The following is a 13,212-nucleotide window of genomic DNA, read 5'->3' as shown; positions in this document are numbered from 1 at the left end:
AGGACTATATGTTGAGATTATGACTTTCTCAGTCATAGTTACAAACTAACTATGAATCTTCTGAAAGCCATGGTAACACCAAAAGTTCTCAAATTTTTTTCTGTATATTTGATGATCAAATATACAGAAAAAAAAATGAGAGAACTTATTTTTGGTGTTACCATGGCCTTCATAAGAACCAGATGATACAACTTCCTGGTGAACATGTGACTTGTGAAATGTTCAAAAATTTTCATTAAATCAAATTAAATACTAACAGCAGTACATTAACAAGTTAAATAGCCTACAAAAGGCAACAATGAAAACCTATTGCACTTGAAAAGTTTGTGGTATTAATGTAGTGCAAATACAACAGGTAAAACAAGTAAAATGGCAGTGTAACCTTCAAGTACTGACAACTGAGATAAAAAAAAAAAGATAAATCTTCAAGTTAAATAGTAAACTTGATCCATTAATAAAGTGAAGTTGTGCCTCGAGAGATTTATAATCTCTGACCTGCACGTCTGGAAACACGTCTATTAATGTTACTTGTGGTAGCTCATTAAGATCACCAGACCACGCTTTATGTTTGTACGGATCAAGCATGTTAATTTCTCAAAATAGCGCTACTTTGCTTCCTTGCTCAGCTTCTCTCAGTAAGGAATCTTGCACATCTTACACAGCTGTTGCTGCAGATCTCGAAGCCCCTTTAGACATAAAAGAAATTAATCTGGCAATTAAAATAATGCACTGCAATAAATCCCCAGGGCCCAATGGCTTTCCAATCAAGTTTTTAAAGAAATTTCAGAGCAAACAGGAGTGTCCACTTTCCCTTTTGCTGTTCGCACTGGCCATTGAACCATTGTCGATCGCTCCGAGTGTCACGGTTTCCCCTTTAAGCAGCGCGCTGTGGAGCATGTGGGCGCGCGTGTATGAGCAAGGTGCGTAAGCACCTGCTTTTACTTTGTTGACAACCGTGACATTTGGACACGTGCTTTTGTTATGTTTCTGTTATGTCTCCTCCTTGTTCTGTCATTGGCTGTTATTTCACGTGTGTCTGCTGTCAGCAATTAAGACGCTGATTATGTTTGTATATATACCTCGCGCCTCCCAGCACATGGCGTGGAATATTAGAATAGTATAGATATTCACGTGAGATATAGAGAAGAAACTTAGAATAGGTTAGTTTAGATTCCTTACCATAGTCATAGTCCATGTTTAGATTCGTCTGTTTAAGTCACGCTGGTTTTTTCGCTCCCAGTTAGTAGACATAGCTTATGTTTCTTGTTTTGTATATCGACCCTGTTTTCCGTGACCTTGATTCCTGCCTTGCCCAGTTTATGCCTGTTTGCCGATCACCTGACCTTTTGCATGTTTTGGATTACGTTTTGGATTACGATTTTGGATTTATCTACCTGTGTCTCTCTTTAATAAAACTGTCTACTGCACTTGCATCCATCCTATCTTCGTTACGTCTCGAGGCGTGACAGAATATTCCGCCTCTACATGGATGCAGCAGGAAGACGGGAGACATCACGCTACCATGGAAGTAGCAGGACAGTACCTCATCGGGAAACGCTCGGATTACTGGCCACATTTCTTGTCCATGCAGTTCCCTCAAAGGTACGCCGTCGAACTTCCGTCGGAGACAGCGGGATTGAGGAGCTACCCGCTGGAGTTCCTCTTCAGCTGCCAGGAATATTTCTGCAGTCTGGCGTATCCCAAGCCTATTAAGAGACAGTGGATTGGGTTCTTAGTGTCCAGGTTTTGCGGTCCGGCCCGTGACTGGGCGGAGCAGCTGGTGAGCACTGGGTCCTCTGCCCTCCATTATGTCACTCAGTTTGCGTTACTTTTTATGGATGAGTTCACACAGCTCGGGCAACTACGCGGTCTGGATTTACTGGGGTGGAGTCAATGGACAGCCCCAGGTTTACCTGCCATTCAACCTCTATTATGAGGGGATTGACAGGGCAGCCTCCACAGATCCGTTTCAGGTTCCTCCGAGATGCATGAATGAGGGCTGCGGGAAAGAGACTCGGCTCCAATTTCCCACATGCAAGAAGTTGGGTTTCCAGGAAGCATTTTTCTGCTCTAAGGAATGCTTCAAGAGCAGCTGGCGTCAGCACAAGCATCGACACAGAAAAGACCCTGCGGAACTACAGCCAGAGGTCAATGTGGCAACCTCTGTACAAGCGCTCGAACCTGAGACCCATGAGCTGGTCTCACCCGCCGAGCTCCAGCCAGAGGCACATGTGGTGACCTCTGAACTCCAACCTGAGACCCACGAGGAGGTCTCAGCACGAGAGCTCCAGCCAGAGGTCAACATGGCGACCTCAGAACCCGAGCTCCAGCTTGAGACCCACCAAGAGGTCTCAGCACCTGAGCTCCAGCCAGAGTTATGTCACGGTTTCCTCTTTAAGCAGTGCGCTGTGGACGATGTGGGCACGCGTGTACGAGCAAGGTGTGTGAGCACCTGGTTTTCCTTTGTTGACAACCGTGACATTTGGACACGTGCTTTTGTTATGTCTCCTCCCTGTTCCGTCACTGGCTGTTATTTCACGTGTGTCTGAAGTGCTGTCAGCCGACAGCAGTTAAGACGCTGATTATGTTTGTATATATACCGCGCGCCTCCCAGCACACGGCGCGGAATATTACAATAGTATAGATACTCACGTTGGATATAGATAAGAAACTTAGTATAGATTAGTTTAGATTCCTTACCATAGTCATTGTCATTGTCCATGTCATGTTTCATGTTTAGGTTCGTCTGTTTAAGTCACGCTGGTTTTTCCGTTCCCAGTTAGTAGTCATAGCTGATGTTTCTTGTTTTGTATATCGACCCTGTTTACCGTGACCGCGACCTTGATTCCTGCCTTGCCCAGTTTATGCCTGTTTGCCGATCGCCTGACCTTTTGAATGTTTTGGATTACGTTTTTGGATTTATCTACCTGTGTCTCCCTTTAATAAAACTGTCTACTACACTTGCATCCGTCCTATCTTCGATACGTCTCGAGACATGACACTGAGGTCCTCCCCTTAGCTTCAGGGTGTGGTGCAGTCAGGTATTGAAATTAAACTGTCACTCTATGCCGATGATTTATTATTATATTTCTAACCCGATTTCGAGTTTGCCAGTTATTTTGTCCATGTTGGAAAAATTTGCCTTCTCTAGTTATAAAATAAATCGTCATAAAAGTGAGTGTTTCCCTGTTAATGCTTTGGCTATGAGGCTTTTGTAGTTGGATGTTCCAATTAAATTAAGTAAAACAGGTTTCAGATACCTTGGCATCAATATTACTAGATCTCTACACTCTCTTTTATCTGTAAATTTCTCCCTTTTGTTGGAAGAGATTAAGTCTGATTTTCATAAATGGAGCCGTCTACCTCTATCATTGATTGGCCGAATTAATCGTAGTGAAAATGAATGTTTTGCCCAAATTTCTTTTTGCCTTTCAGTGCATTCCTTTCTTTCTCCCTAAGCATTTATTCATATCTATTGACCAGATTGTTGCCCAGTTTTTGTGGGGTGGTAAAGTACCCAGAATTTGGAAATTGTTGCTTCATAGATGTCATTTGAGTGGTGGGCTCTCTTTACCCAATTTTATGCTTTACTATTGGTCAATAGATATTCACAAGTTAGATAGATAGACAGACAATTTTTGTCCTCAAAGATGAAATTTGTTTCCACCGTGGGTGCATAGAAAAACATAAACACAACACCATACATGTAAACCATCATGAACAATCACAGGCATAGAGTTAACATTTTGGTTTAGTTTGTCCACTGCATTATGGTGCAGATTAGAGGCAAACTCATGTTTATCCACCTCTCTGTTGGTTTTGCTCACTTCACCTTTATCCTGTAATCCCTCTTCCTCTTCCTTTGCACATAAACAGTAGTTTGATCTACCCTTCAGATCTGGTGACAGTTCAGGCGACACTTTAAATTTACATCTGCTTCAACATTAATGCCATTACTAGAGAATTATATTTCCCCCATCTCTTACTGATCCTGTTTTTAAGCAGTAGCATGCAAAAGGCTTAAGATGTTTCAAGACTTGTATAAAGATAGCACCTTTTGTAGCTATATACAGCTATCTTCTGAATTGCGGTTATCAGAATACCGCTTGTTTTGGTTTTTGAAGATTAGACATTGCTCTACTACTCTGTTCCCTAATTACTCATCTCTACCCCCAGTACAAGTATGGGGAGAGTTTCTGCAATTTAATCCTCACCACAATTCAAAACCTTCCAAAATTTATAGTCGTCTTTAAGGTTTAGATGATTATTCTCTTAATAAAATTAATAGAGTGGGAGCTGGGAGAGTTTTGAAAAGGAATGGAGGGTGGGTGCACTGGACAGAATACGCTCTAGTACAATATGTGCTCATCTTAGCCTCATACAATTTTAAATACTACATAGAATTAATTTCTCCAAGGCCCAGCTATCTGAAATATTTTCTAATATTGAAGACCGATGTGATAGGTGTTGGGCGTCTCAATGTAAATTGAATCATATATTTTTACTTGTCTTATGTTGCAATATTACTGGCCTAATTATTTACCCTGCTATAGCAATTTCTGGGGTACCAATGGTCTAGTCTCGGTTTAATTCTAAATAACTGGATATTTTAGCTTTTACCTCCTTATTAGCGAAGCATTGTATTCTACTCCACTGGAAAGTTAATAAGCTCCCAACAACATCTCAATGGTTTGTAGATACAATGCTTTTTCTTAAACTGGAAAAGGCTAGATGCTCTGGGAAAAGTAAATGGCCTACTTTAAGTTCTCTTAACACCCTGCCTCCTGTTTAATTTTTTCTCCCCTCTCCCTCTCTTTATTATTTCTTTTATTTTATTAATGATCATGTATTATTTTTTGGATATATGATAGTGGTGGGGTGGGTAGTGTTTGTATACTCAGATGTTTGTATGTATGGTCATTTACCCCATCTCTACTTGTATTATCATTAGTTCTGTTATTGTTAAGTTTTGGGTTTCAAAACAAAAAAGTATAATAGTGTGTAATAACCCATTTATTTTTGTAATAAAAAAAAGATTGAACATAAAAATGTTTCTTTGTTCTTTAGGAAGTGATCAACTTCATTAGCTTTCACTCGTCTTAGCACTGTTAGCCATTATTTGGGTTTTGCATTTTAAAATATTAAATTAAGCCACAATTCTCAGTAAAAACATTAACTAAATTTTAAAGTAGTTTAGTACCATTAACTGTTATGTAGATTACAGTAGAAACACAGTACAAATACAGTTTATTACTGTAATTCTAGCTAAAGTATTGTAGAGTACTGTAAGAGACAGTAATACAGTTTATATAAATTACTGTAAGGACACTGTAAAAAAAAAAAAAAAAAAAGGACAGTGCTGGCAAATGTAACTGCCAGTAGTTTACTGTAATTTTACAGGGAAATTTCTTAGAGTGTACAGCTTGGACTGCAGGATCAGTTATAGCAAAGAAGAAGAACTAGATAAAAGAACTAAAGCTGCAAGCAGCATTTTTGGGGGCCAAGCACCCAGACTCTGCACATTCATAGATGTACTACAATTGTTGCCTAAGCAGTCACAGGAGTCATAACTTTAGACAAAGGGATTCAAGAGTTATTTGTAGTTTCACTTATGATGTGTTGATTATTGGACAAAATTTGTAGGAGGAGTAGTGAAAAAACTGTTTTTGACAAAATCCAAGACAGCAGAAATTAATGTTGAGTGATCTTCTCCATAGTCAGATCATCCTATCGTGAACCTGTGAGATCACTGGTACATGATATTAACACATGCGCTGGTGGGGCAGGTGGATCGGGGCAATAGTTATTATTTGTTAATTTATTTACTAATTTATCTACTTATTTATTGACTTGTTTATTTACTCAATTATTTAATTCTTTTCTTATATTATCACGGGAAATGGCATGCGGAAAATGAGAATTATTTTACGTCATTTTGCAAGCAAAGATGGAGTTGGTGGTAAAGAAAAAATGGCAATATTTCGGTTTTAAACCAGGCACCAAAGGTGAGCCCATGGATATCACACAGGAAATTTCAAACTCTGCACAAGAGTTCTTCTACCTGTGAAGCTGTCTCAAACCACTAACCTATATGTACATTTGCATGCCCACCACCATGCTGAGGCTGCTAAGCTAGCACCAAGAGAAGCTGTCATCAGCAAAGATCCAAGTTAGCCATCTATCATGGCTTTTTGTGAAGTGGTCAGGAATAGGGAAAGCACTAATCGTGGATGACGGAGCTCTATGGAAAGAGGTAGAATCCTGCAGTATGTGGGGGGGGATGCAGGAGGCAATAGATGTTGTTGAAAACTGGGCTAATCAATGGGCATTTCGGCTTTCAGTAGCAAAAGGTAGTCAGGTATTCAGAAGCCAGTTGATAAATGTAAGAAAGGAATAAATGTGTTGAGGTGCTTGGCAGGAGTGGCTTGGGGTGCCACAAGGTATTCTCTAAAAAGGGTATACTGTGCATTAATTAGGTCATCAATTGATTATGGTAGAATAATATATGGCTCAGCATCAATCTCACTGCTTACTAAGATAGAGGTGATTCAAAACAAAGCACTTAGAATATGTTGTGAAGCTTTTAGATCCTCTCCTGTGACAGTTTTGCAGGTAGAAATATGGGGGAAATGCCACTAGAGATTCATGAAATACAGTTAAAAATGGTATATTGGACAGGTATCAGTCCATAACAGTCATGTTACAAATCATCCGGTTAAAAATATTGGCGAGTTTCTGGGAATATGAGCAGACATATCTGAATAGGTTTGGCTGGACAGTAGGCAAGCAGACTCAAAAAATGGGTATCAGTAATATCGATATTAGCCCCACAGTGGCTCTGCCAATCTCACCTTGGCTTGTCTCTATGCCAATAGTCGATCTGCAAATATTTAAACAAATAAATGAAAACCAGGAGTATGTCCCAAAGGAGGTAATATTGCAGGCGTATTAAGATTTTTACGTCTAAATTTTTACAAAATTACACAGATGCTGCTGTGTATATTCCTCACTTCAAATATAAATCTGCAAAAAGAACTGATAATAATATATCAGTATATGCAGCAGAGATGGTCGCTATTCAGCCTAACAGTGGGTGGAAGAAATCCAACCTACAGCTGTAGTAATTTGTTCAGATTCATATTCTGCACTTACAAGTATATTGAGTGGAAAATCAGAATCTAGGCAAGATATATTAATAGAATTAATACAAAGTTTGTACAGAATATGCCAACTGAGAATTACAACAGTATTTTTATGGGTGCCGGCTCATGTTGGAGTAGAGGGAAATGAGGAGGTGGACAGGACAGTTAAACAGGCTATCAAGCATACAAACATTGACATACACATACCACTGAGTAAATCAGAAATGAAAGGTTTAATTTAAGTAGCTGTCAGAAAGATGTGGCAAGAGAGATAAAGGAAACAAAGGACAACATTTGTATAATATAAATAAACAAGTTGGCCATGTAAGAACTGCTTATGGTAATAGAAGGGATGATACAGTTACTGTATATCACGGTTGAGAATTGGACACTCTAATCTTAATAAATCACTCCAGATGATAGGTAAACATGAATCTGGTCAGTGTAAACATAGCAGACTTCCAGAAAGCGTAGAGCATGTAATGATTAATTGTAGGACATATGAAAGGGAAAGACTCCAGTTTAAAGAGGAATTAAAATCTGCTGGCATTAGTTCTCTGACATTACAGAATTTTAGCACATTCTTAACAGTTCTTATAAAGGTTACAAAACTCATAAATTTCCTGAAAATAACAATGTTATATAATAGAATATATTTTTTTTTGTTGTTGTTTTTTTCTTCTTGATATCAATGCCTCACACTCCATCCCAGTAGGTGGTGGAATATGCACCATAAGCTGCCATAAAACATCAAAAGAAGAAGAAGAAGCCTCACTGCAAGCTGAAGGGCTTCAGGCTTCGAGCGGGCTGGTATGTAGAGCTGTGATGCCGGAAGAGGAAGTGGGTTCTGTGCATGTGCAGACCCACATTTTTTTCTGCATTACCACACCCATAAATCTATGCAGCCTTGCGGTCTAGAATTCGGCTGATGGTGAACAATATCTTAAATCCTTTTTTCATTGCATGTTTTGGCCTGTGAACATATAAAATATAAATATTTGCCTGTACACACTGGCTTTTTAGCAGAATGTAGAAATTAGCTGATAATGGTGTGTGTTCTGCTTCTTTAAACAAATGTAGCTCCTTATGAACTAGCAAACAGACAGTTTGATAAACTGGGAGCATTATTTGATAGGGGGTATTGGGGTATCTAAACATGCTACTCCTGAAATCTTAAAGATGTTATTACAGAATACGCTGCTGCTGTGATAATTGCTGGTTCATTTAAAATATCAAAAAATGCTCCCCAATCACTTGTAGTACATTTACCCATGTTTTTAATTAAACAAAAAACAAATAATGATGTCATAATGTCGTGAGAGTTACAGTATTACAGGATATACACAATTGGAGACGGAAAGGGTAGTGTGAATCAACAGACTCTGCTATCGACTCACGCTACGGTAGCAAAATCTGACAAGGTAGCACAAAGCAGCAGAACACCGGTGGCTCAAATAGTAAAAAGAAAAAGGGGAAATCAGAATAGTATAGATGGTATACACGTGATGTCACAGTAACTGGAACTCGCCACGGGCATGCCCACTGAGTGGCAAAAAGACAGCATTAGTATACAACATGAATTCCGTGAAAACACTGAATTCTTGTTGAATCTGTTAGCAAAGGTCGAGCACACAACAGCTTTTTCTCATTTTAGATGCGTTTTTTTCTGAGTGATCTTTTTACAGGGTGCCAAAAAACCATTCAGTCCTTTTTTTCCTAAGTCGAGCAGTGTAAGTGTAAGTGTTCTTTTGGCATGTGGTGTTCATGTTGTACAATCATGAATAATTTGCTACATATTTCTTTTTAAACGTTGTGTATTTCCATTGATGAATAACAGGGGCTCATTAATTCTCTGACTGTTTTACCTTTACAAATATATAATGTTAGTAAGTGGAAGCAGTGTTAGCTACAAACAAACTAGGACTAGCTAGCTTACGGTTTACCAGATAGAATTATATAATAAAATTAAAATGTTTGTACATACCTGTCCATGTGCAACCAGAATGTTTTTTGGTGTTCTTGTCATTAAATTTCTCCAAACAAATCCTGCCTTGAAGTAGGACAAGGCTTTTGTATGCCTTCAGGCTTTGCTTAGTACATTTCCCCGGCCTCAAAATCAGGTACATATAAATGTCGGGATAAACGATTTCTGGCCACATGCCAACGTCCATGGACCACAGGTTCTTGGGCAAGTTGTAAGGGTCACTGTTGAGTCCAACTGCCTTTAATTTAACCTCATAATCGTTAGTTATATTAGTGTTTTTGCAGCTTCCCCTATTAAAACCAGCCATTTTGGGGGATGTTTTGCCACTCAGTCCAGCCGAGGGGGACAAGAGAGTGATGTCAATGCACATAGGAGCTGGAAATACATCAACTGAAGAACTGAATAGGCCTATGTACTGTAGAAAGTGCTGATGACTTTTCAGAAATTATCAGGAAAACACATGAATCCGATAGGACTGACAAAGGCCATAAATAAAACAGTTGGTGCTGTGAGTATGGCTCAGTGTTTGGGACAGGGAAGAGTACTGATAATTGTTAAAGATGTTGCACAACGAAATAAACTGTTAAGGTTTAAAGATTTAACTGGGGAGAAGATATCAGCTCGAGAGATTGGTATCGCTATCGTAGTAAAAGGTGTTATCACTTTAATTCTGTCTGATATACCAACAGAAGAAGTTACAGAAAACATAAGAGTAGGAAAAGTAATAAATGCAAGAAGATTATTCAAAAACAAAGAGGGGCAGAGACTTGAGAGCATTTTTATTCTACTGACCTTTGAAGGAAGTCTCCTGGAAAAAAGTTCAAATGGGATATATATAAGGTATCCAGTATGAGAATATTTCCCAAAGCCACCAAGATGTTTCAAATGTCAGCGTATAGGGCATGTAGCTGCAGTCTGTCAGGGGAAATTGAGATGTCCAAAGTGTGGAGATGAATATGGGAGGGGCAACATAAACAAAATAATAACCCAGAATGGCACGGTGTTACTCTGCCCGTAGCTTAAGTGCGCTGAGTGCTCATACACTCAGCATGAGGGGGAAATACCAGACAGCTACTGTACAGTACCATGGAAAGTACCTTATCTGTCCTTATGTTCTGCTCATATCATGTTCATGTAATTTTGAACTCATATAGGCATTTACACACCTTGTTGTCCTGGCTCAGCACAAGAGGATGTTGGTGCTTCAGTTGCAACCCTTTACTGGTTAAAAAAAAAAAAAAAAAAAAAAAAAAAAAAAAATTCCTGTAAACTCTTTTTGATTGGACTTGATTCCATTCACTGAATATACAAAATTACAACACTGCCATCTTCTTTTACTGGTGTTCAAGTTACAAGTTACATGGAGTGACAAATCACTTCAAGGGGCGAATTATTCGGGGCTAAAAAAAAAAAAAAAAAATCTTTGCCCTGAATGCCCAGGCCAGGTTACTTTCCTGGTATTTACAACAGGAACAGGACAATGACCTCCCAATTTTATTTTATTTTTTACCCAACATAAACTCAAACATACAGTGAGGGGAAAAAAGTATTTGATCTCCTGCTCATTTTGTATGTTTGCCCACTGACAAAGAAATGATCAGTCTATAATTTTAATGGTAGATTTATTTGAACAGTGAGAGACAGAATAACAACAAGAAAATCCAGAAAAACGCATGTCAAAAATGTTATAAATCAATTTGCATTTGAATGAGGGAAATAAGTATTTGACCCCTCTGCAAAACATGACAGTACTTGGTGGCAAAACCCTTGTTGGCAATCACAGAGGTCAGACGTTTCTTGTAGTTAGCCACCAGGTTTGCACACATCTCAGGAGGGATTTTGTCCCACTCCTCTTTGCAAATCTTCTCCAAGTCATTAAGGTTTCGAGGCTGACGTTTGGCAACTCGAACCTTCAGCTCCCTCCATAGATTTTCTATGGGATTAAGGTCTGGAGACTGGCTAGGCCACTCCAGGACCTTAATGTGCTTCTTCTTGAGCCACTCCTTTTTTGCCTTGGCCATGTGTTTTGGGTCATTGTCATGCTGGAATACCCATCCACGACCCATTTTCAATGCCCTGGTTGAGGGAAGGAGGTTCTCACCCAAGATTTGACGGTACATGGCCCCGTCCATCGTCCCTTTGATGCGGTGAAGTTGTCCTGTCCCCTTAGCAGAAAAACACCCCCAAAGCATAATGTTTCTACCTCCATGTTTGACGGTGGGGATGGTGTTCTTGGGGTCATAGGCAGCATTCCTCCTCCAAACACGGCAAGTTGAGTTGATGCCAAAGAGCTCCATTTTGGTCTCATCTGACCACAACACTTTCACCCAGTTGTCCTCTGAATCATTCAGATGTTCATTGGCAAACTTCAGACGGGTATGTATATGTGCTTTCTTGAGCAGGGGGACCTTGCGGGCGCTGCAGGATTTCAGTCCTTCACGGCGTAGTGTGTTACCAATTGTTTTCTTGGTGACTACGGTCCCAGCTGCCTTGAGATCATTGACAAGATCCTCCCGTGTAGTTCTGGGCTGATTCCTCACTGTTGTCATGATCATTGCAACTCCACGAGGTGAGATCTTGCATGGAGCCCCAGGCCGAGGGAACTTGACAGTTCTTTTGTGTTTCTTCCATTTGCGAATAATCGCACCAACTGTTGTCACCTTCTCACCAAGCTGCTTGGCAATGGTTTTGTAGCCCATTCCAGACTTGTGTAGGTCTACAATCTTGTCCCTGACATCCTTGGAGAGCTCTTTGGTCTTGGCCATGGTGGAGAGTTTGGAATCTGATTGATTGATTGCTTCTGTGAACAGGTGTCTTTTATACAGGTAACAAGCTGAGATTAGGAGCACTCCCTTTAAGAGTGTGGTCCTAATCTCAGCTCGTTACCTGTATAAAAGACACCTGGGAGCCAGAAATCTTTCTGATTGAGAGGGGGTCAAATACTTATTTTTTCAAATACTTAGATTTGCAAAGAGGAGTGGGACAAAATCCCTCCTGAGATGTGTGCAAACCTGGTGGCTAACTACAAGAAACGTCTGACCTCTGTGATTGCCAACAAGGGTTTTGCCACCAAGTACTGTCATGTTTTGCAGAGGGGTCAAATACTTATTTCCCTCATTAAAATGCAAATCAATTTATAACATTTTTGACATGCGTTTTTCTGGATTTTCTTGTTGTTATTCTGTCTCTCACTGTTCAAATAAATCTACCATTAAAATTATAGACCGATCATTTCTTTGTCAGTGGGCAAACGTACAAAATCATCAGGGGATCAAATACTTTTTTCCCTCACTGTACATCAATCAACAGAAAAACCCCATACAGGCCACCAATATGTAACATTCAGATAGGAAACCGACAAGTTTACACAAACAAGGGGATTCAACTCTCTTAGTAGTGAGTAAATGAGTACTAGGCAGTTAAGAGTTTGTTTACAAAACATCCACTTTGTATCATACAAATGAAGTAACATACAACATACAACACCAACAGTATTCGAGTCTGTGTGAGTATGTTCAAAGTCCCAAATATACTACATACAAGCAGAAGTTATAACTGGAACGTTTTCACTGGCTTCAAAGTATTTCCAGTAGCAATACTCTATCTTTTTTTTTTCTTTTAATTTATTTATTCATTTTCATGTGATTCATTTTCATGTGATTCATTTTCATGTGATTCATTTACTGATTCGCTTCTCTTTAAATCCAGTTTTAGACTGTGATATTACAAAGGTCTTTCCAGATTATTACTTGCCACACTGTATGAAATAACCCCAATAAAACTGCCTGAATTCTATAATATAATTTGTTCAACATGTTAGGTTTAAATCCTCTAAAAACAGATTCGCAATTGACTAACATTACTCTGTTCCAATTCACATCCTTCAAAGCATTGGCATGTTTTGTTTACTCTCACAATCCCCCAAACACACACACACCCAAAGTCTCCATGAAACAAATGAGACAGCAGTGTTTCCCACAATAACCAAAAGTTGTCCACAATGTGAAAACAACTTGGAGAGTAAGCTGAACTAACCAAAAAAATTACCAAGACAAAAAGTTCCAGTAAGAGAAAAAGCCCCTACTG

This window comes from Ictalurus punctatus, chromosome 5, assembly GCF_001660625.3.
Source record: "Ictalurus punctatus breed USDA103 chromosome 5, Coco_2.0, whole genome shotgun sequence".
NCBI classification, from domain to species: domain Eukaryota; kingdom Metazoa; phylum Chordata; class Actinopteri; order Siluriformes; family Ictaluridae; genus Ictalurus; species Ictalurus punctatus.
The sequence above is the reverse complement of the archived record's forward strand: the minus strand, read 5'-3'. Positions refer to the sequence as shown.